General features: G+C 43.7%; 1 long non-coding RNA gene across 1 annotated transcript in view; it reads left to right on the top strand.

The window, feature by feature from the left end:
* The first annotated feature begins 9561 nt into the window (after positions 1-9561).
* LOC141578205 (uncharacterized) overlaps positions 9562-24401 on the top strand; it is a 40073-nt gene continuing 25233 nt past the window's right edge. Inside the window, exon 1 of the long non-coding RNA XR_012508325.1 lies at positions 9562-10357. This is a non-coding gene — a long non-coding RNA (uncharacterized LOC141578205). The remainder of the gene's footprint in view (positions 10358-24401) is intronic.

Here is a 24401-nt window from a genome sequence, read left to right as displayed (position 1 = left end):
TTCGTGACCTTGAAGGGCATATTAGTATTTCTATTTCAGTCGTTACATTTTCAAACATTGGAACTGCTCAGATTTGGTTCACTGCACAAACCAATCACTTAGAATGTTAAAGAGCATGACTTTGGTCTCCTGGAGACAGCTCTTCTGTGACTGAGCTCTCGTTTGCACGGCCTGTCTACCTTCCCTGTTAATTTTTTTTTCTTGTTTTTTTTTCCACTTGTCAGCCTACACTGTGAATGCAACTGATAGAACAAACACCAACACCTAACACTGGAAATTCTCTCCTCTGAACTCATTTGAAACACATGCTGAGGTTCTCAATCGGCAAGTTTTATAAAATGTCAGAACGTTTTAGAGTTGGGAGTGATTGTTGGACTCATTCTAATCACACAGGGAGCTTAAGAAAATACTAATGCCTCAGCCCCACCTTCAGAAATTCTGAATTAACTTGTCTGGGGAAGACTGCAGGCCCCTACGTTTTTCAAAAGTTTTCCAAGCAATTTTAATGTCCAGCCAATTGGAGAACCACTGGGCTAGTCCCATTCGATCAGATAAAAACAGAAATTCATATAGGATTTGACATAGCAAAGGGCACAAAACTAGACATCAGAATAGCTGAGACTAAACACTGACGGCGCCGGCCCTCCCCGCCCCGCAGAGGCCCGCGCGGCCTCCCTCCGCCGCGGGGACCCGGGGTGGCAGCCGCCGCAACCCCCGTCCTTCCCGGGCCCCGCGCCCCTCCGCCGCCGCCGCCGCCGCCGCCGCCGCCGCCGACCGAGCTCACCTCAGGGGCGCAACCGGCACAGCCGGCCGTCGGCCTCGTTCCCGCCGAAGCGTCTCGGTGCGGTACTCCCTGCGCGGGCGGCTTCTTCCCCGGCGGTCGCAGGGGGTTCAGGGGTGCGGGGGCGGGGAACGGCCGTAACACGAGCAACGAACCGAAGCGCCGCCTGGTGGCATTTTCCACAGGCCGGCGCCACCGCAGCCGCCTTGGGTCCGAACAGCCCCCTGCCGGCCGCAGCTCTTGCTGTCTCGCCGAGCCGACAAGCCTCCGCGGACAGGGGAGGGAGCCGCGGCGCGAGTCGGAGGCCGGGCGGGGGTGTGCGCAGACTCTTTCCTCTGGGAACTGCGCGCGTGCGCACCAGCGGGGCGGGACCCGCGGCCGCTGCGTGGGGGCCGGCCCCGCCCCGCCCAGGGGCGCTGGTCCGGCTCAGCCAATCGCGAGCGCCGGGTACCTCTTGGCGCGGGCGATTTGAATGGTTCGCGGCCGCCTGAGGTGGCGGCAGGTGGGCACGCCGCTGCCCTTTTGGGAGCTTCTCTGAGATCGGGAGGGGAACCCGCCCCTCATCCTTTCGCCGGAGCCCCACCCTCCCCAGGCCGCGGGACTGGCAAAAAAAAAAAAAAAAAAAAAAAAAAAAACAGCTGGGAAAGTAAAACAACACTGACTTCACGATAACGGTTACGTCTTTGGATGGAAAGAAGGGAATGGGATAAAGGAAAGGTGAAAAAGAAACTTCAAGCATTTGTATATGATTTGATTTCTTAAAAGAAAGATTTTAAATGCTAACATTTTGCCACAATGCTTCAATGTTTTAAAGAAATAAAATGTTAATATGTAATTTTATTACATAAAAACCCAAAATATAGTCATGCATATGCACACAGATATGCATATTTTATATCTAAACATAAAAAACATTATTCGATGAATAAAATGATAGAGATTTTCTTTATCATTGAGCTTTATTCTTTTCCTTAACTTACGGTTATTTCAGGTACTTCAGGGCTCCAGAGCTTGCCAGGAGACGCACATGTCCAAGAAGGCCAGTCCCCAGCAGGGAAGCAGGATGGAGCCCCAGGTGCAGGTAGGTCAAGGCAGGATGGGGGTACTGGGGATGGTCGAAGGCAGGCAGGGGGGCTCGGGGTCAGGCAACGGGGAGGGAAGCATCGGGGTGTATGTGGGGCACAGGTAGGCCAAGGCAGGATGGGGTGAGGGGCGCTGTGTGGGACCCAAGTAGGGAGGGAGGGGAGGGGTGCTTCAGGCGCCAGGGTCGGGGTATCCCCTCCCCCCACCTCCTGCCACCTCCCAAAGCAGCAGCTGAGTCCCTCCTGAGCTCCCTGTCGGACAGGCCCAGCTTTGGCATCTGCGTCCTTGCCCCAAGTTGCTACACGGCTCCCCTCGTCTGGAGCCCCCGGCCCACTTTTCTTTCCCACCACAGACTGAATGCATCTTTGGACATGTGGCTGGCTCTGGCATGAAATGTTTCCAGGGCACTTCATTGGCACTCTTAACTCGTGTCATAACACACTGAATTGTTTTATAAGTACGTTTATAAATAGCTTATTCACAAGAATATCAAACTTCCTCCTTCTTGGTCAACATTGACAGATGGTAATTTATCTTAGCATGTTATACATACTTCAATGAAGTATGTTTCCCCCTTTATCTGTGATCGTCTACAGATAAAACTGGTCTGCTATTAGCTTAGAGTCCATCTCTGCCTTTGCTCTTTCATTTTTCCTGAACTTCTCGTGTGGGATAATTTCTCATATTGCTTTCCCTGATCCTAACTTACTTATTCTAATTAAGTGGGGTGTAGGAATAGGAATATAGTATAGTTATGAATGTACAATAACATATATTCCATTATTCTAAATTGATTTAAATTTACTTAAAAATTATAGTTGAAGATAGAGTGCCTCATTTGGAAGGGAAGGGGGTCTACAGAATATCTGCTTTTATAAAGGGGGTATTGGGTGTGACATGATAGCTATGGCCGTAAGTTAGCAACGTTTGCTAGGAACTGGGTTGATGTTAACTCTGCTAGTTCTGATCCATAGACCATAGTCCTTTGTAGATCTATGGTCTATTGTAGACTTTGTGTGTTAGGTGCAGCATTTATCACATTTTATGTACCGCACTATATATATGATATTCAGTAGCTTACCCTTGTAAATGAAAAGATAAAAGGACTATAGATGGGTAGATTCTTAGTGAGTTGTTCCCCGCCCTCTCCCATTCCCACTAATTTGGTTAGAGATAGCCAATACAGAAGATTCTTTAAACATGTGGATGAGGATAGAAACTCAATCCTTAACCATTACCCATTTTCAGGACTGACTTTAAATTCAATTTTAGGCTATCATTAGCAATGTACCGCTATTCTCAGGTTTCTTTTATAGTCTCTTGTTTCGATGACCTTTTCGTACTTCGGTCTTTGCTTAATTTCATTCAGAGGTAGAAAACATGGTAATTTTTAACAACTCCTTGGTAATTCTGCAAATAAAAAGGACGTTTTAAAAAGGCAGATTTAAAAAGAAAAGAATTGATTTGATTCCAAAGCTGGTATTAACATTTTTTAATGCAGAGGAAAGATAAGGAGCAAGATGAATCTTAAGGTTATAAGAGGCCCATCAAATTGACCTACATGAGCTCACAGAAGTTACACGTTTCCTAAGGCCAAGGAACTGTTTCGTGACCTTGAAGGGCATATTAGTATTTCTATTTCAGTCGTTACATTTTCAAACATTGGAACTGCTCAGATTTGGTTCACTGCACAAACCAATCACTTAGAATGTTAAAGAGCATGACTTTGGTCTCCTGGAGACAGCTCTTCTGTGACTGAGCTCTCGTTTGCACGGCCTGTCTACCTTCCCTGTTAATTTTTTTTCTTGTTTTTTTTTCCACTTGTCAGCCTACACTGTGAATGCAACTGATAGAACAAACACCAACACCTAACACTGGAAATTCTCTCCTCTGAACTCATTTGAAACACATGCTGAGGTTCTCAATCGGCAAGTTTTATAAAATGTCAGAACGTTTTAGAGTTGGGAGTGATTGTTGGACTCATTCTAATCACACAGGGAGCTTAAGAAAATACTAATGCCTCAGCCCCACCTTCAGAAATTCTGAATTAACTTGTCTGGGGAAGACTGCAGGCCCCTATGTTTTTCAAAAGTTTTCCAAGCAATGTTAATGTCCAGCCAATTGGAGAACCACTGGGCTAGTCCCATTCGATCAGATAAAAACAGAAATTCATATAGGATTTGACATAGCAAAGGGCACAAAACTAGACATCAGAATAGCTGAGACTAAACACTGACGGCGCCGGCCCTCCCCGCCCCGCAGAGGCCCGCGCGGCCTCCCTCCGCCGCGGGGACCCGGGGTGGCAGCCGCCGCAACCCCCGTTCTTCCCGGGCCCCGCGCCCCTCCGCCGCCGCCGCCGCCGCCGCCGCCGCCGCCGCCGCCGCCGACCGAGCTCACCTCAGGGGCGCAACCGGCACAGCCGGCCGTCGGCCTCGTTCCCGCCGAAGCGTCTCGGTGCGGTACTCCCTGCGCGGGCGGCTTCTTCCCCGGCGGTCGCAGGGGGTTCAGGGGTGCGGGGGCGGGGAACGGCCGTCACACGAGCAACGAACCGAAGCGCCGCCTGGTGGCATTTTCCACAGGCCGGCGCCACCGCAGCCGCCTTGGGTCCGCACAGCCCCCTGCCGGCCGCAGCTCTTGCTGTCTTGTCGAGCCGACAAGCCTCCGCGGACAGGGGAGGGAGCCGCGGCGCGAGTCGGAGGCCGGGCGGGGGTGTGCGCAGACTCTTTCCTCTGGGAACTGCGCGCGTGCGCACCAGCGGGGCGGGACCCGCGGCCGCTGCGTGGGGGCCGGCCCCGCCCCGCCCAGGGGCGCTGGTCCGGCTCAGCCAATCGCGAGCGCCGGGTACCTCTTGGCGCGGGCGATTTGAATGGTTCGCGGCCGCCTGAGGTGGCGGCAGGTGGGCACGCCGCTGCCCTTTTGGGAGCTTCTCTGAGATCGGGAGGGGAACCCGCCCCTCATCCTTTCGCCGGAGCCCCACCCTCCCCAGGCCGCGGGACTGGCAAAAAAAAAAAAAAAAAAAAAAAAAAAAAAAAAACAGCTGGGAAAGTAAAACAACACTGACTTCACGATAACGGTTACGTCTTTGGATGGAAAGAAGGGAATGGGATAAAGGAAAGGTGAAAAAGAAACTTCAAGCATTTGTATATGATTTGATTTCTTAAAAGAAAGATTTTAAATGCTAACATTTTGCCACAATGCTTCAATGTTTTAAAGAAATAAAATGTTAATATGTAATTTTATTACATAAAAACCCAAAATATAGTCATGCATATGCACACAGATATGCATATTTTATATCTAAACATAAAAAACATTATTCGATGAATAAAATGATAGAGATTTTCTTTATCATTGAGCTTTATTCTTTTCCTTAACTTACGGTTATTTCAGGTACTTCAGGGCTCCAGAGCTTGCCAGGAGACGCACATGTCCAAGAAGGCCAGTCCCCAGCAGGGAAGCAGGATGGAGCCCCAGGTGCAGGTAGGTCAAGGCAGGATGGGGGTACTGGGGATGGTCGAAGGCAGGCAGGGGGGCTCGGGGTCAGGCAACGGGGAGGGAAGCATCGGGGTGTATGTGGGGCACAGGTAGGCCAAGGCAGGATGGGGTGAGGGGCGCTGTGTGGGACCCAAGTAGGGAGGGAGGGGAGGGGTGCTTCAGGCGCCAGGGTCGGGGTATCCCCTCCCCCCACCTCCTGCCACCTCCCAAAGCAGCAGCTGAGTCCCTCCTGAGCTCCCTGTCGGACAGGCCCAGCTTTGGCATCTGCGTCCTTGCCCCAAGTTGCTACACGGCTCCCCTCGTCTGGAGCCCCCGGCCCACTTTTCTTTCCCACCACAGACTGAACGCATCTTTGGACATGTGGCTGGCTCTGGCATGAAATGTTTCCAGGGCACTTCATTGGCACTCTTAACTCGTGTCATAACACACTGAATTGTTTTATAAGTACGTTTATAAATAGCTTATTCACAAGAATATCAAACTTCCTCCTTCTTGGTCAACATTGACAGATGGTAATTTATCTTAGCATGTTATACATACTTCAATGAAGTATGTTTCCCCCTTTATCTGTGATCGTCTACAGATAAAACTGGTCTGCTATTAGCTTAGAGTCCATCTCTGCCTTTGCTCTTTCATTTTTCCTGAACTTCTCGTGTGGGATAATTTCTCATATTGCTTTCCCTGATCCTAACTTACTTCCTTCCTTCGCTCTCAACATCATCTCCTGCCTGCCCCTTCCTTCTTTCCTGATGTCATAGCCCAGTGCAAGTGGAGGAGAAGGAGGCAAGCAGTTCACAACTCTCTGTAGCATGATCAGAGGAGGACGCTCCGAGACATTTAAGCCCAGATCTGAAGGGTCAGAAGGAACCAGCCAAGTGTGGGGTGTAAGGGACAGAGAATTGCAGGTGTACAGAATGGAAAGACAACCGTGGATGCACTCCAAGAGATAGCAAATGGGGGAGCGGGAATTGGCAGATGAGGTTATAGAGAGGCCAAAGCCGGGAAAGGCCATGGAAAACCTCACCTGAACTGTCCGGGGAGGCGGGTGTGTTCCATGGCTTAATGAGAAAAAAAAGAAGAAGGAGAAGGAGAAGGAGAAAGAGAGAGAAGAAGCTGAGAAGGAAGGAAGAGAGAGAGAGAGAAAGCGAGCAAGCAAACAAAGCAAGCAAGCAGAACCAAGATGAGTCCTGAGGCTGAGAAGGTGAGTGAATGAGAAATGGAGAAGCTGGATGAGCCTGAAAGAACGTGTCTGGACTGCCTCTCTCAGCTGAGGCTCTACACCTAGATTTTGGATCCTGTCAGCCTCCTCTTCCCACATACTTATTAGTTCATGTAAGTGGAGCTATTTCTCCAGCACCAAGGCCTAGTTCTCTTCAAACAGCGCCAGACAGTTTTCAGTGTCTCTACAACTTTGTTAGGGCTGCCGGAAAAAGCACTGCAAACTGGGTGGCTTAAAGAACAGAAGTGTGAGATGTGCAAATAGTAACTACTGTATATAAAATAGATTAAAACTTTCCCGTGAGTTTTATGATTGTTCATTTGAAAATGATGTGTTTTCTCCTCCTCTGGGTACTATTAAAAATTTCTCCTTGATTTTGATTTTAGCATCTCGTCTATGATGCATTTATGTTTTTTTCTTTTATTTTTTGTCCTTGAGATTTATAGAGATTCTGAATGTTTTGCTTGACCACTTCTCTGAGATAAGAAAACTCTCAGATATTGTTTCTTCAAATATTAGCTGTATCTCTATCCCACTTTTCTCTCACTCTTCCTCCCTCCTGCTTCTCCTCCACCTCTCCCCTTCTCCTTCTTATCTATCTCTCACCCTCTCTTTGCATGTTACTTCAATAGTATACATATACGTTAGTGACTTCATTGCATGCTTATGTGTTACTTATGTTTCTTTTATGTTCTTATCTATTTTCCATCATTTTCCTTTGTTTCAATAATTATTTTATATTGGTTCATCTTTCAGACCACTAATTCTCTTTTGACCTGGTGTGGAACTAGATGCGCTTTTTGGATACACTTTGGGCTTTTCACAGCCTGCTTTTCCCAGAAAGTAACTCTTCTTCCTTCCCGGATGAAAAGTTACTTCTGTAGCACAGTGAGCCCCATTCTGTCTCTTTGGACACAAGGAGAAGGGACAGCCTGGACAGAGGTCAAACAGCCTGGACAGAGGTCGAACATCCTGCCCTTTCCTCACCCCTGGCCTTGCCCTGTGTGCCTGGCCCCTTGTGCACTCACTCCACTCCCTGCACAAACCCACAGGCCACCCCCTCCCCAGGACACACCCACGGAGCAGGCAGGCCCCAGGCTTCAGCAGATCCACTGTAGTTTTGGAAAACTTTGTGTTCATTTAAAACAAAACAAACAAAATGCAGTGTGGGCGGAGCCTGTTTCCTGCTGTGGGTGGATGTCTGTCAAGCATCCTGGGCTCACAGGTCCCTGCTGGATGGGTGTCCAGGAGACCCCAACCCTGCGTATCAACAGGACAAGCTGGGATGAGCACAGCATTTCTCTGTCATTTATCATTTCTCCCTGTGAAGGACCCATGAGACTCTCGGCAGTGGAGAGAGATGACAAGGAGCACAAGGAACAGAGGAGAGGGGCCAGATGGAGCTCAGGCTGGCTCCTCACTGCCTCTTCTAAGCTCTGCTGACCCCACAAACGCACCAAGTGTCCCAGACCACCTCGAGCTCAGGTGGGCCCTCTCCCCAGGCCTGCTTCCCAACTCCAGCCCCCCCACCAGGCCCTTTACTCCTGGATGCCCCCACCTCGTCTCCCTCCTGCCCCCTCTGAGGAGCCTGTAAGGGCCTCAGCACCCCCAGCCCCGCACAGTTCCCCCTAACCTGGGGTCTTTGTGGAGGAGGGCGGGGCAGGAAGATGCACTGTCCAGTGTCGCTCAGTGATGTCTGGGGTCTTATTTTTCTTTGTGAATGTCTACAGTTTGTATTTTTCTAGCGTGATCACGTACTACTTGTGTATATAAAGGAATAAATAAAACTCTAATAAGAAAAAGATGCGAAAGCCACAGGAACTGTGCAGACACAAAGATCAGTGGGAAAAAAATGAACACAAAATACATATTTTCACACCTACCAGTTCAGCAATCACAAGTGTTTCACAGTGAAAAGTCTTATTTTTGTATTTGGTGGTGTTGTAGCAGCTTTCATTACACAGGATGTCCCTTGAAGCTGGGCCTCCCCACAAAGCCCACAAAGGTGGGCTCACCCCTGCTTGGGGAGCTTCCAACCTCAGAGGGAGGAGAGGTGGTAAACCCCGGGCCCCAGGGTGGGCAGGGACCCAGCACTGCCTGCCCTGCTCCAGCCTCTCCTTCCCAGACCTGCAGTCAGATGGGCCTGGAGGGCAGGTGACATGGAAGAGGTCAGAGACCCTGCCCTTCACCTTCCTCCCCTGGAGCAGGGCTGCAGCCCCTGGACAGATGGACAGATGGACAGATGGGCTGTGAGCCACAGGAAGGGACACCATCAGGACCCAGGGCACACGGAGGCCCAGGGAGGCAGTGGTGGAGAATGGATGGATGTGCGAGGTGCGTGTAGGGCTTCAGGCTTGGGTGTGAGGTCAGGGGAGCCACAGGGAAGGCCCGGCAGGACGCCGCCGGGGTGGGCAGGAGAGGGGTGTGGGGAGGCCTAGAGTCTGGGTAGGCAGGAGTCTACACTGCAGTCACTGCTTGGCCAGGGGTCAGGGAGAAGATGGACCCTGATCAGAAAGGGGCAATGGGGAAAGAGGGGAAGGGATCCAGAGGGTTTAGCAGAGCTCCTAGCCAAGGGCCATGGCACTGGAGCTGGTTTCCTGTCAGCCTGAGGGCAACAGGTCCAGGGAAATGTGAGTTTCCTTTGAGACGTTGGATGTGAGGGGCTCTGGCGGCCTGCACAGGCCTGTTGGGTGGTCTGAGCACAGGACTCGTTGGGCAGTTGCCTGGAGGAAGGAGCTGGAGGCCTTTGGTCAGGCGGGGTTCGCAGAGCACTGGCCTGAGGAAATGGAAAAGGCCAGACACAGCTCAGAGCTCAGGGGGCCTGGAAAGTCCTGGGGAGGGCAGCTGGGCCTCCAGCAGGGAGAGGGGCCTCCCGGGCCAGGTTTTGGGGGCAGGAGAACACTGGTGCGGCCACTGGAACCTTCGTATGGCTCAGGCCCATCTGCCAGGAGCGTTTCAGGCAGGGATGCTCCGTGGGGAGCGGGCCATGGGGACGCTGACCTTCCGGGACCCCAGCCGGTGGAGGAGGCGAGGCCGGATGAGCTGCTACGACACCGCCCATGAGGCTGGGCAGGAGGAGCCCAGCTTCCTCCTCCTTCTCCTCCTCCTCCTCCTTCATCCGCTGTCCCCTGTTGAGCAACATTTTTGTTCAAATCGCCCACTTTCCCACTGACCCACGGAACTCAGGGCCTGAGGACGAATCTCCTCGTTGGGGTCACCTTCCCAAATAAAGGGCGAGCTGGAAACACTGCATATCCCCAGAGCTTGCCCAGGTTTGCGGCCCTGGACTGCAAGTGCCGCCTCCGGCAGCGGCAGGGGGCAGCTCCTCCCGGGGTAGGGGCAGGTCACACTGACTGGGGACTGGGGGTGGGGGGAGAAACACTGGCTGCAGCACAGGGGTGCTCGGACCCAGGGAGCGGCCGGTGGCTGCGTTCCGAGTTCGCACCCTGCTCTGCTCCCCGTTTACTAGGCGCCCCAAGTACCTGCAGCCCCGTACCCGCGGCCTACCTGCCCTGGCCCCTACCCCGACCCCCTCCCTGGTCAGTATTCGCGCCCCCGACCAATCGCCGCGCCCCCTGACCAGCCCTGCCCCCAGCCTGGTCCCCACGGCGGCCAGAGCACGGCTGGCCGGCCTAGCGGGCCGCAGCATCCCGCGGCACAGACGCTCCGGCCCTCCGAGCGTGGCACCGAGGCGCGGGCCGTGCGGGCTGCAGCGCCGCTTGGACTTGCTCGCCCTCTGGTCCTGCTTCTTGGAGTCAGCGCAGCCTCCGCGGAGCCAGGTAAGACCGACGGGGACCCGGGAGTGCTTGCACCAGGCCCGCCCGCCTCCCGCCGCACTTTGTGCAGGTCTCTGGACAGTCCTGGGAGGCGGCAGCGTCAGCCCAATCTGCGGCCACAGTCTTCCCCTTCAATGACTTGTATTTACGAGTGCCCGGACAACGCGCCCTTAGACCAGCACAGGAAGAAGACCCCCGAGTGGCTGGGCAATTGCCTGTCTTTCTTTTGCAGTGTGAGATGTTCGCTCAGAGCTTTGAGGAAGCGCTGCACTTCCTCAGAGCACAACTTCGTGTGCGTGGCTTCGTTTATTCCCTACTCTAGCCTAAGCAGTCGCATCACCAGCCACGTCCTACGTAACCATCAAGAAAACCAGCCAACCAGCCAGTCAGCCTTTACATCATTTTCCAGTTTGTTTTCACAGAAATCCAAGATCTTGCATAGATTCTAACCTGTTCACTACATCCTTTTGATGTTTAGTTACAGGGAACATCAGATGCTAACTGTTTAATTACAATGGGCAAGGCTTACGCCCAGTGTTGTTGCTTGAGGATGGGTAAAATGAATAAGAACAAGACAAAGATAATTATATGGGGCCATGCAGTGTGTCAGTGGTAACAAAGTATCTGCAGAAGGACCTGTTTGTCAATGCTCAACGTTTTTTTGAATCTCCTCATGTTTCTAAACTATATCATTTCTTGGACAATTGAGTTATTCTAATTTACAACATAGCAGAAATGTACTGTTTTGTTTTCATTGTTTTTTAAAATTCTTCCTACATCCCTTCTGATTTTAGATTCTATGGCTCTGGATTACTTTCAGTTTCAACATGTAGGACCTAGTTCTAGTATGTTGGAATTGGGTGGCTATGATCATATTTAGCTCGTTCTATAGTGGGGTTTTTTTTGTTTTTTTTTTTTTTGGTAATATAGTTTCTTTATCAGCCTCATGTCCTAGTCTTTATTGTCTATCTTTTTTCAGTTACCAGTCCACCCATCCCTCATTTAATGCAGCTGTTTGATTCAACACAATGGTATTTTATAAGTTTCATTATAATATTCTTTAAAAAAATTACCAAACCTGCGTATGGAATTTCTTATGTTGAAGCATCATTGCCATGTATAAAGACAGAATAACATCTTCTGCTGAGTTCCTGCTAAACATTTTGAGGAATTCCAATATTTGGCAGAAAAAGAAATGCCAGTGGAAATGACCGATTCTATAATTAATTACTTCTGGTGAAACACTAACCAAAAGACCAACTACATTTCTACATTCACAGTTTTCTAAGTTCAAACTTATAAATGTACCAATTTGGTCATCATGATTTCTATTTTGAAAAGTGGTGTGTAATGTGTTTATGTTATCTGTAACATTTATAACTTCAAAGAACCATATGAAAATAAGAATGTCTCTTTTACTCTGTAATAGTATTGATCTTTCTCCTGAGGTAAACAAGAGACTTTCTTGGAAAGAATCTGTATTTTAAAGGAAAAGAGAATAGGGTTTATAAACCAGCAATGGAAGACCTTATAAATTGATCTCTGAAGAGACATAAACTCAATAAACACTTCTCTACCATAAAAACAATTCTCTTGTAAGAAAAATTCAGTGTTATTTTGCTAAAAGTGCTACTGTCCCTACTCTTCATATCAAGATCACAATTAATTATTTTTATCTCAAAACCTTTTCATCTTAAGTAAATGCAAGCTGATTTCATAAGCCACCATTTGATATGTGTCTTATAATCTTCAGTATTCAGATTTTACCCATTAAGAATATGGAAAACTTGTGGGAGAAACTGAAAATATTTTTTCTCCGTAAAAACAAACAAACAAACAAACAAACAAACAAACAAAACTCTGAGTTTGCAATTCAGCAAGAGTTTAAGTAAAATCAATGGGGAAATTTTAAAAACTATTTAATGTGAGCTATTACTTTTGTTCTAAAACATCTATTTCTTTTTTTTTTAACATTTTTTATTGATTTATAATCATTTTACAATGTTGTGTCAAATTCCAGTGTTCAGCACAATTTTTCAGTCATTCATGGACATATACACACTCATTGTCACATTTTTTTCTCTGTGAGTTATCGTAACATTTTGTGTATATCTCCCTGTGCTATACAGTGTAATCTTGTTTATCTATTCTACAATTTTGAAATCCCAGTCTATCCCTTCCCACCCTCCACCGCCCTGGTAACCACAAGTCTGTATTCTCTGTCTGTGAGTCTATTTCTGTCCTGTATTTATGCTTTGTTTTTGTTTGTTTGTTTGTTTTTGTTTTTGTTTTTAGATTCCACATATGAGCGATCTCATATGGTATTTTTCTTTCTCTTTCTGGCTTACTTCACTTAGAATGACATTCTCCAGGAGCATCCATGTTGCTGCAAATGGCATTATGTTGTCGGTTTTTATGGCTGAGTAGTATTCCATTGTATAAATATACCACATCTTCTTTATCCAGTCACCTGTTGATGGACATTTAGGCTGTTTCCATGTCTTGGCTATTGTAAATAGTGCTGCTATGAACATTGGAGTGCAGGTGTCATCCTGAAGTAGATTTCCTTCTGGATACAAGCCCAGGAGTGGGATTCCTGGGTCATATGGTAAGTCTATTCCTAGTCTAAAACATCTATTTCTTCACATCCTTCTTTCATTTAACAAACATTCATTGAGCGTGTACTATATGACTAGTACAATGTTAGGCATTAATTTGCATTATTGAGTAAGCAAAGAGTTTCATCCAAAAGTCATAAAAACAAGGCAAACATGACCGGCATTCTCAAGGAAAGTCCATGTCAAGAGGCCCAAGACTGCGATGCTCTTGAGCTGCCCTGTTTTGAATCACAAGTTTGACTGTGGCTGTAAGAGTTATCCCGTACAAGCTGCAAGTTTCCTTTCTCATGTCGCCACATGGCTCTTCATCTGCAGTAAAGCACTTATTTTATTACATCCATATTTGCCTCGAAAAAAGCAGATGTTTTCAATCCCGAGATTGGATAAATGTTGGCTAACCAAAGCCAAAACAAATCCTGCCTTGGTCTCTTCTGAACTTCTGGGCAAGGGTCACAGTGCTCTGGGGCTCATCTTCCCCACATGAGCTCATCATTCAGCCTGGGTTACCCCCTTGAGGGGTGCAGGATCCCATATGGGGTGCAGAGGAAGCGCTGAACCCCTGACAGGTAGTGAATCAGTGTTCCTAAACATTGTCTGATTTTACTAGTTACTTGAGGAGGCTTAAAAGCACAGATTCCTTTGCAAATTGCAAATGATAACCACTATATATAAAAATAGATAAAGAACAACTTTATTCTGCATAGCACAGAAAACTATATTCAATATCTTGTAATAACCTTTAATGAAAACGAACATATGTATATATACACATGACTGGGACAGTACGCTGCACACCAGAAACTGACACATTGTAACTAATACTTTAATTTAAAAAATAAAAACACACACAGATTCCTAGGTCTCCCCAAAATGCCACATCACAGTCTCCTGGGATGTGTTCACATTCTGAATTTTTGCAAGCTTCTCCAGCTGACTCTATTGATCAGGCATGTTTGTGAAATACTGTAGGACAAAAAAGCCTGAGAAATTGTCTTAAATACTTTCTGGGATCAGCACAGTTTATAAACAAAAACATTAAAGCCTGCAAGAGCTGATACATCTCAGATCTGAAGGATCAGATAAGGCCTCAATGAGCCCAGTAGAATTTTAGCAGCTTGAAACTGAGGTGAAGACTATCTCTTTCAAGTTTCCTAAGAAGTAGGTAAATAATAACCATTGTACTTTCACACGTACTGAGCTGTGAAGCCATCCTGTTTTCTACATCCACTAAGGTGGGAGGGGTATGTGGTTGTGAGGGCAGGTCCCTTAGGAATTAAAAGAAAAGGCAATTAATTCAAATCTGATGAAAACTCAAAATCTAACTTCTCCGTTGCTGTGTGCTAGGAGAAATAAAGTCATTTCTGGTAAATATTGCACTACTTTATTTTAGTAAAACTTTAAAATAATTTTTAGCATTTAGAAAATGATTTTGCAAGATGCATGGAGAAAATTCCTTATCATCTACTCAAATCCTGTCAAGAAGAACATTTATTCCAATAAATATAGTTACAGTATATAGCCTCTTAATGGAAGTTATTTGGTTCCTTCCAGATGGAAAAAGAAAACCAATGTCCCCAGTCCACTCTCTGGATAAAAAAACTCAAGAAGTTTGTTAATCCAGGCATAGTTTGCTTATAAAAGATGTACTTCTTAACAAACTCTCCTGGGATAGAAAATATCAATTTTAATAATTCCTTCTTCGAAAAAAAGAAGTTAATACTTGTCTAGACATAAAACTTCCAGTTTTAGAATTATGGTCTGTCACAGTTGGCTATACCCAAGTGCATCAGAAAAATTTACTCTTTTTCTTATATGTTTTGAAAAATATTCATCACTTTATATTTCCCACTGTAGGAGATTTTATAAATTTTAATAACCTTGTTTCTACATCTACTATCACAGTCTATACTCTTTATCCTTTTTACCTTTCTATTATTTTCCTCAGACTATATTAAATCTGCCAGAGTTTTCATTTCTGCTCAAGAACTATTTATCGAGATTGTGTTCAGTGCCAGACACTGACCTAAGACACGGCAGTATCGTGATCAGTAAAACAAACCCTCAGAATACTTTCTTGGGGATGCTTCAAACTGAGAAAAGCATTCTAAGTTCAGAAATTTGGGGTTTTATACCAAAATCTTGAACATGATAGGAGCTTAGTATTAAAAAGAAACCTTAAAGATCAACATATAAAACCCACATCCACTGTGGAGCATTTGTCCAGCCAGGGCTTGAAGCATTTCCCTCAATTGGGACAACTCATTTCAGAAAATCCCAGCTGTCACAAAATGATTGCTAGTTCTGAGCCAGGACTGATGTCCATCAGTATTCTGACCATTGGTAACAGCGGCTCATTTCAGGTAGCATGAAACAAGCCCTGCCTCTGTGTTGGATGAACGTTTATACCTTCATAGGCATGTCCCACAAGCATCTCCTCTAATCACTTGCTGTATTTAATTTGTTGTGATTATTAATAGATTTTACTTCTTTTTATTGCTTTATTTTGTATGTACAGATTACTATATTTTTCCTAACTCCTTCATTTTCCTTGTCTTTTTGTCTGTTAGAATAAATAATTATATTTTACTACTCATTCTTCCCCCTTCACTGGTTTGAAAGTTTTACCTTTCATTTTTAATCCTTTGGTGGTTCAATCTCTATCATGTGGAGGCTACATAAGAACCTTAGAATTACATTAGCTCCCAAATTGGGGATCCACCCTTCATTTCCATTAGGATTTTTCTTCTAACTTATTTTGAAACCTCTACATCAATCTAGAAAAATTCTGCACAACAAAGAAAACAATCGACAGAGTGAAAAGGCAACCTAAGGAATGGTAGAAAATATTTGCAAATCATATATCTGGTAAGGGGTGAATAAACATTTCTCCAAAGACATATAAATGGCTAACAGGGAAATGCAAATCTAAACTACATCACACCTGTCTCATATCTCACTTGTGAGAATGGCTATTATGTTAAAAAAAAAAATACACTAAAGGTTAGTGTTGGTGAGGATGTGGGGGAGTTGGTATACTTAGGCACTGTTGGTGGGAATGTAAAATGGTTCAACTGCCATGGAAAACAGTATGGAAATTCCTGATAAAAATAAAAACAAAATTCCCTTATGAGCCAGCCATCTCATCTCTGGTGTAGATCCAAAAAATTGAAAACAGAGTCTCAAAGAGATAATTGCACCCTATGTTCATAGCAGCACTATTCACATTAGCCAAGAAATGAAAGCAACCCAAATGTTTATTGCTGCTGAGTGGATAAGGAAAATGTGATACATCCATTCAGTGGAATTTCATTCAGCCTTAAGAAGGAAGAAAACTCTGTCATGTGCAACAACATAGATGAACCTGGAGGACTTCATGCTAAGTGAAAGAAGCCCGTCACCATAGCACAAATATTGCATGATTTTACTTACATGGAGTATCTAAAATAGTCAAATGCATAAAACAGAGAGTAGAATGGTGGTCGTCAGGGCCTGGGAGGGTGGGGGAAATGGGGACCTGCTATTCAATGAGTATAAACTTTCAGTGGTCCAACATGCATACATTTTAGAGATCTGATGTACAACATTGTGCCTATAACTGACAATATTGTTTTATATACTTAAACATTTGTTCAGAGGGTAAATCTCATATTAAGGGTTCTTACCAAAGCAATTAAAATAAAACTACAGATTGTCATTTTTCTTTTATATTTGATAATGTATTTTACTTAGAAATATGTTCGTCTTTTTTTTTGTTCAGTCATGTTTCTTGTTTTCCCCTTCTTTTCCCCAGTTTCAATTTCACTCTTTCTCATTGCTTTATCCCTTCCTTAGTGGTTCTTTTAGACAGGGAGTGTGACTAGTAAAATATCCATCTTTTGTGTATGCATTCTTGAATAGTGGCGAATCTTGGCTTAGGGTTTTAGTTTGTTCTTTAATACTTCAAAATATTAAAGACATTTCTCATTGTGTTATGTTGAAAAGTATGCCCTTCTTCTAATTGTCATGTTTGTGTAGCCAACGTGACTTATTCCTTTAGTAGCCCCTGAGATCAACTTTCTGTTTGGTGTGGTCCTACTTCACAACAGGTGTTTAAGCATGGATTTGTTTCAATTAACCCTCTCAGGACTCAAAGTTTTCTTCTATAACTTTTTAATCTTGCTTTTCAGTGTCTACCACTAGCAAATTCTCAGCAATTTTCCTATTATGTATTGCCTTTTCTCTGTTCTTTCCTTCTATACCTTATCTTAGACCTATTTTAGCTCTTCTCATTCTTCTTTCCTACATTTGTCTTGACTCACCTTTCATATTTTCTATGAGTTTATATTTATGGTGCTTTATTCTGAGTGATTTCCTCAGTATTTTCCAGTTCACTAATTTTCTTCTCAGTTGGGTACTTGTCCAGTTTACCATTTCATCTTGACTATAATCTTATTCATTTTTATGGAAGAACATTAACAATATGCCTACAGTATTTCTTGTATTTGTAAAATACAAGTATTTCTTGTATTTTATTCACAAAGCTTCATAATTTGTCTTTGACAATGTTTTCAGATAATTAACAAATTTGGTAACATTCAAGAGAGGAACAGATACTGACCCAGAGATTATTGAAGTTTTTATTTAAAGTCTGTATATGTTAGTGAAGTTTTGAAATAATTACAGAAGCACAGGCAATTTATTTGGGGTTAATATCAGACGTATTTTCCCTGCCAGCCATTAACCCTCAGGCAATCTCTCACTCCTAGGCCATTACTATATTACTAAGGCAAACATTTAAAAACAGCATAGGTGTAATAGTATGTATATTTTTTGTACTTAGGTCGCATTATCATAATTGGTGTGTATAGGGGATTTCTGGGAACCTTTGATTAACTCATCACTCACAAAATTTGGTTGATTAGATTATCTTTCACTTTCAATTCGCATTATTATAATTAACTTGTTCTGGTAAGTACTGTTGGAGTAATGTAAGAATATCAGAAGCTGCTTTCATTTATAAGTTTCATATTGTAGCTAAATAGATTGGAAGTTTACCATTAAATTAAAAACACATCTTATTAAGAACATCTAATTCTGATGAAGAAAAGTGCAATGTGCCATTTATGCTAATTGTGTGGAGATACAGATGTTAAAGAGGAAAAGGCTTGTTCTTGCTGATTATTTCATCTTGTGTCCCAGTAAGAGTATCTTATCAGACAAGCTTTAGATATTGCAACAGCTGTGGGTCTCTGATTGGGTTTAAAGCCCTCCTTCTGACTCTTGCTAAGACAGTTTGCAAAATAAAGTCAGCAGAGCCACCACACAAGTTTCCTTTTAAATTGCTCCACAAGACTGAGAGCTGAGTGATTGCTATATATAAGGTCTACCAGTGTTAGGAAAACAGCTTTCCTTTCCTGACCTGCTCCAGGCCTGGGTGCAGACCCCTGAGAAGATTGCAGGTGTCTGTGTAGTCTTAGTAACAAGAGCTTGAGGAACAGAACGAGGAGCTGTGAGACCCGGACAAGGTGTGGCAGGAGAGACTGACATTCCCAACAACGGGAAGTGATCAGATGGGAAGCAGACCACCACACAGAAAACTGGCAAAGTGAACAGCAGCTGCTCCCAGGCTCAGCGGGGAGGCTGGCAGCCAAGGTAATGGAGGAGAAGGAGCTGGAGCTCACCTCCTTTTAAGAACACATCAAAATTACAACCAACTGCAGAAGAATCATCAATAAAAAAGACTGGAGCCTACCTGGAAGGATCTGCCATAGCTAAAGGAGGAACCACAATGAGATGTTTAGCAGGAGTGGACTCGCATTATAATCAAATCCCATACCCCCTGGGCGAGCCACCCACAAACCGGAGAATCACTATTTTGCAGAAGTTCTCTTACAGGAGTGAGAGTTCTGAGCCCCGTGTCAGGCTCCCCAGCTTGGGGGTCTGGCACCAGGAAGAGGAGACCCCAGAGTGTTTGGCTTTGAAAGCCAGTGGGGCTTAATTGCAGGAGCTCCACAGGATTAGGGGAAATAGAAACTTCACTCTTAAAGAATGCACACAAAATCTCATACTCACTGGAAACAGGGGCAGAACAGATGAAGAATACCAGCTGAAGATTTTGGGGCGGGGTGGTAGTGGGGAAATGGATATCCTTATTTATCCAATACTATTGTTTACCAATATGGATACCAAATGTGTCCAAATGTCTTTAGCTGGAGTCCCAGTGTTCCCAATTCCCTGACAGGCATTATTTCCTCCCCTTCCCAGGCTGCCACCTCCCCACTGCCCTGACGCTACCACCACACCATTTCCGCTTTTACACCACTGCCGCCATGGATGTCTCTGTTAATTCCCAAGGTGCTGTGGGATCCCTAGCTCTGGTTGGGCATGCACGAGACCCCAGTGCGGACAAAGTCCTTCTGTCAAGCTTCCTAGGGTCCCCTTGCTATGGCTGGGTCTTCCCTGGACACAGTGTGTCCTTCTGTTTGGGACAGCTCATGAAACTCTCTGTGAGCTGGCCTTGAGATGACTTAAGGCCGTGGGGCCACATGAGTTAAGGCCACAACTACAGCATGTTTGTAGTATGAAGTAAATAGTGATTGTACACATGCACCTGTTACATAACTTTTAGAACAAAGAAAATAGAAGTACACATGCACTTACTGATGTTTCTGTAAGCCTCATGAACAAAGAAAACAGCACTGCGCTTGTGTAAGCAGAAAACACATTAAAAAGCAGGACAGGTGCATTATAGGCACGCACCGCCCTGTGGCAACAGAATAAAGAGTTGTTAACCCCATGGTGTCTCCTGCTGAAGTCTGTCCCGTGGTATGGCAACTCCCTCGTGCATTTTTTCGTTTGGGCCGCTCACCTTCTGGAAACGCATATCAGCCCCCCTCGGCTGACACTCTCCTATTGCTTCTATCTTGTGCTTTTGCGTAACCTCTTGTCCCAACAAGGTAACATGTCTTTAGGGAAACAACTCCCGAATTTTAAACTCCTTTTCCACATCTTTTCCTCTGAGAGATACTGGCGGAGTTCGCTTCCTTTTCAGTCCCCAACGTGGATGAAGGCCTACTGTCAAAACTTTTCTGTCCATTACAGATTGTCTTCACTGGATCTTCACATTTGACTCCCTCCTCCCTCAACCACCTCATTTTCTCTTTATGTTCAGGGTAAATTTTCTTTACATATGCATTGCTTCAGTCTAATAATTATTGATTTGTGATTCTATATGTGCTATGCTCAGAGAAACCTTGCTTACCACCAACACATAATAGCTAATCTATCATGTCCTAGTTTCTTCCCAGGAAAATTTCCCCAAGACCCTCTGGGGAGGGGTTTTCCTTGATGAATTACTAGTTACTATTTTCTGTACCTGTCTATGAATCACTTTGAAATGAGATGAGTAAGAACTATTTAATTGCATTGATTCATTTATTAATTTGTTAACTAATTAATTTAATACATACAAAGTACCAGATACAAATTTAGGAAATATAAAATGAAAAATGCATCTTGTTATCTTTCCATAATGTAATTTTATTAAATAAATGAGTTTATTGTTCTGAAATAAATCTCTAGTTAATAGGATTATTGTTCACAGCGAGTGTTCCCTCCCATCCTCACTCCAGAGCACATCTGTTTAGTCATAACTGATATTTTCAGGTCTCACACTGCCAACAGTTAAATTCCCTTCATCTGGCATGTGGGGTTACAATCTGATGAAGTTCTGGAGTTTCACCATTTTTTTTTTTAACCAAGATTGTCAGGAAATGATTAATTAACTAATTCTTTCCAACATTTCTTCCTTGCCCTCTGACCTACCACCCAGGATGGTAACAAGTGGCAAAATAGGTAAGGGGCAGAAAAAAATCTCAGTGTCTGGGTAATCCTCAGTTGGACCATCAGTCTCCATCTGGTGCCAGACTGGGACGTGGTAATGCAGTTTTGTTGATTTTCCAGTTCTGTAGCTCCAGTCATTGGAAGAATAGCTCCTGTTATTGGAGTTGACAGTCCTCCTTTTCTCTTTTCTTGCCAAAATACACACACATATTAAGGAAGGAAAATCTTGAGGAACACACACGTTAGCATATAAGACTCATTTAGTTTTCATGTTTATTTTCTGAGTTGCTTGTAGAAGTAACAATGATCTCCCATGCCTAGTTATTCAGCTTTATTTCATTAGCATGTCTCATTATGGTCTAAAATGTTTGGCCTCATCCTGATAGTGATGACCATTCCAAATAGCATCCTTTGCTCAGGGTCCTAGCACTGTCACGTTGCACGGAGTTTCCCTCTGACCACATCAAACGTACTTCTCTAACAAATCGGTATCTGATATTTAAGAATTCTGGAAGTTAGATTCTATGAAAATAACATTCATCTGTTTGTTCTCTCTCTCCTCTGCATCTGGTTTAAGAAATCATAAATGTTTTAATGTGTTTGCTTCTGATACCATGCTTCAGTGTCAGTTCCAACAAACACAGGGATCACTGTACTAGGCAGGTTGGTTACATTGATTTAAAGGATGACTCAATTATTGACTTTTCTACAAAAGTGTAAAATAAACTTTCTGCTGAGAATTTAATGACTAGGTACACACGCATACACACCAACATGCCCACACATACAGACACGTCCAGAGATAAGCCACCCAAGTTTTTATCTGAACACAGAAAGAATTCATCCAGATTTTTGAAAGCGAAGAAGCTCATGGTTAACTCCATTACAAAAGTCACATTATTCTGGCATAAAATAGAACTTGACATTTGGCCTAATTATACTTTCCAAGTCTTTAATATTCTGCTTATCATTATGAATATTTAAATAAGGAAAACTACTCTGATACCTTTTGCCCTTTTTATATTTCATAGTCTTTGAATTAAAAAGGAAATGAAAGTTTTCTCAGCCAGAAGTTGTAATAGATAAATGAATACTGCCAAAAAATAAATAACGCTAAAACATTTTCCCTAAAATTTTAGAGCAAGGAAATTTTCTATATTAGGAAAATCATCAAATTCTTTCCCAAATATTTTTTAAAGAGAATAAAGTCCTAAATGAGATATGACTCTGTGCAACTTTGAACTTTGACTTATTCAGCCCTAATCATCTATAAAAATTTCAGGTTTTTCTTTTTTCTTTTTCTAAATGTGGTTTTACATTACTTTAATGGATTTACACAGATCAGAGAGAGGAGTATGTTCTAATGATTCATCTCATTGTACTTTGTTAAATGCATAAAAAAATACTAAATTTCAGATTGCCAGTTTGATTATAAAAGAATTCAGAATTACTTACTTAGATATTACATTAACCAGGCAGCCAGCTGAGATCAATGATTTTGGCATTGTAGAATTATACAATGTTTCTAAATTTCTAGAATTTGTTTTAGAGTTATTAAGAGATTTCTTTTCCTCTTCTCTTTTCCAGATTTTAGTTTTTAATTTTTTAACCATATGATTTTATTATCCATCAGGGCACCAGTCTATAATATTTGCCACTTGAATAATATTTTATAAAAATTTCATAATTTAGAGATTTAAAAATTAATTAATGAATGGCTTGGGTGACTGAATCATAACACATTTTCTTTAAACAGGAAAATCATTAAGGTGAATAGAAAGTTATTAAGTACTGATGGGCTGAACTAAGGTAAGAGTAAGGAGTGATTTTACTTCAGAGGTGCACACTAATATGATTATTTTAATTTACCTATAATTGAGCATTTATTAGTTTTAATACATAGAAAAAAATAGATTAGATATGATGTATTTTCTGCTTTGTTCTGTTTCAGAGTAAAAACGTAACTCTCGCCCTGGGGATCTTATCCTTTACCGTGGTTTAATTATTAAGTTCTCTACTATGTGTGCCCATACCAAATGGTTAATTTTTGGCTGTAATTTGATGCATTCTAATTTCACTTCCTAAATTCACCACATCCAAAATTATACTTGCCATCCTGTCTTATATGTAAAGTGAAGCTCACTACTGCTTTCACCGTATGCATGATGCACTTGGGTTCCACTCCATGACTTAAAAGCTTAAATCAACACCCTTCTCTCCCTCAGAACATCAAAAAAGCTGCTGAGGCTTACAAAATTCATCTCTGAGTCATCTCTCCAATTTATTTCCTCCACCCACTACTCTCCATTTTCACTGCTGCTTCTTTAGTTTCTCTTTCTAGATTAGTATCCCCAACATTGATTTTCTTTATTATACCAACTCTGTATTGTACTGTTGCATTAATATTCTTGGATCATAGTTCTGATAACTAAATATCCAGTTCACCTGGGGCTTTATGACTGGTCGTGAATTTACACACCTTTATGTCAGACAACACTGATGCACAAAGTGGGCTAACCAGCGTCTGCCTCGAGTGAATAAAGTGAACGATGGCATGAAACCTCTGTCCACAGTAGATATATTCTACCATATGATGATAATACACGTGTTACAAGTGAAAACATAAATGCAAAATTATAGAACCCCTCAACGCCTTGTTCTGGTCTTTGTTATCTTTCCCATACCCCCAAATCAAATACTGAACATTAAATTCATCAGATCCTTCAAAGCTCAGATTAAATATTACCTTCTCCTTGGTGGTTTCTATGATTGCTGCAGGCAGAGTCAAGCTTTGTACCTTTGTGTTTTCCTTACAATGTACATTTTCACAGTTTTCTTTGAATAGCTTGTTAGGTATATATTCTGAGTGTCTTGCTTGGACTACTTGCTGGTTAAGTCATATTACCAATACTTTCTAGATTCTACTTCAGAGGACCCACCTCACCAGCACACAAATAGAAATCTTCCTGCGAAATCACTCCTCGAAACATATTTCTGGATATCCTCAAAGGCGTGCATCGTAAACTTATCGGATCAAGTTCATTCCCATCCCCAGATAGTATTCACTGTGATCTTCCTTTTCTGTTCCAGCTTGCACTTAATATCATTTGAAGAAGCCCCACTATTCATGCCCGTTTTGAGAATGGCAATGAGCCTACCCTGCCACTTCTCAAGGCTCTGAGTTCCCGATCCTCAGGGATCAAAAGAGTAAAGCATCTGGAGCCCAACATGGAAGCAATGGCCTCTCCCTAACTCTGGGTCTTTCTTGCACCTGAGCTCCAGTAATGCAGTTCTGCTCAAGTGCAAATCCTCTCGTGAAGATAACCCATTTCTTTTCCAGCCCTAATCCACCCATGTCCCCAAAGAGCCAGGACCTGCTGAACTTTTCCTAGACCAGTTTATTCTCTGTGACCAGCATGCATGGTCTGTATCTTGTCAAGGGCCATGCCATCCTGCAGTGTAGCTGCCCCTTATTTTCTCTCCAGAAGATGAGGCTCTCATCTCTACCTTCCGCAGTGTCAGCTGGAGCTAGGGTATTTCTCCCATTGGCTTCATTACTCTATCACACCTAGAGAGAGTAATCCTTAACTTCTTAGCTCCATTCCCTT

The sequence above is a fragment of the Camelus bactrianus genome, chromosome 7, assembly GCF_048773025.1.
Source record: "Camelus bactrianus isolate YW-2024 breed Bactrian camel chromosome 7, ASM4877302v1, whole genome shotgun sequence".
NCBI lineage: Eukaryota > Metazoa > Chordata > Mammalia > Artiodactyla > Camelidae > Camelus > Camelus bactrianus.
Note: the sequence above shows the minus strand (reverse complement) of the source record. Positions and strands in the feature narration are given on the sequence as shown.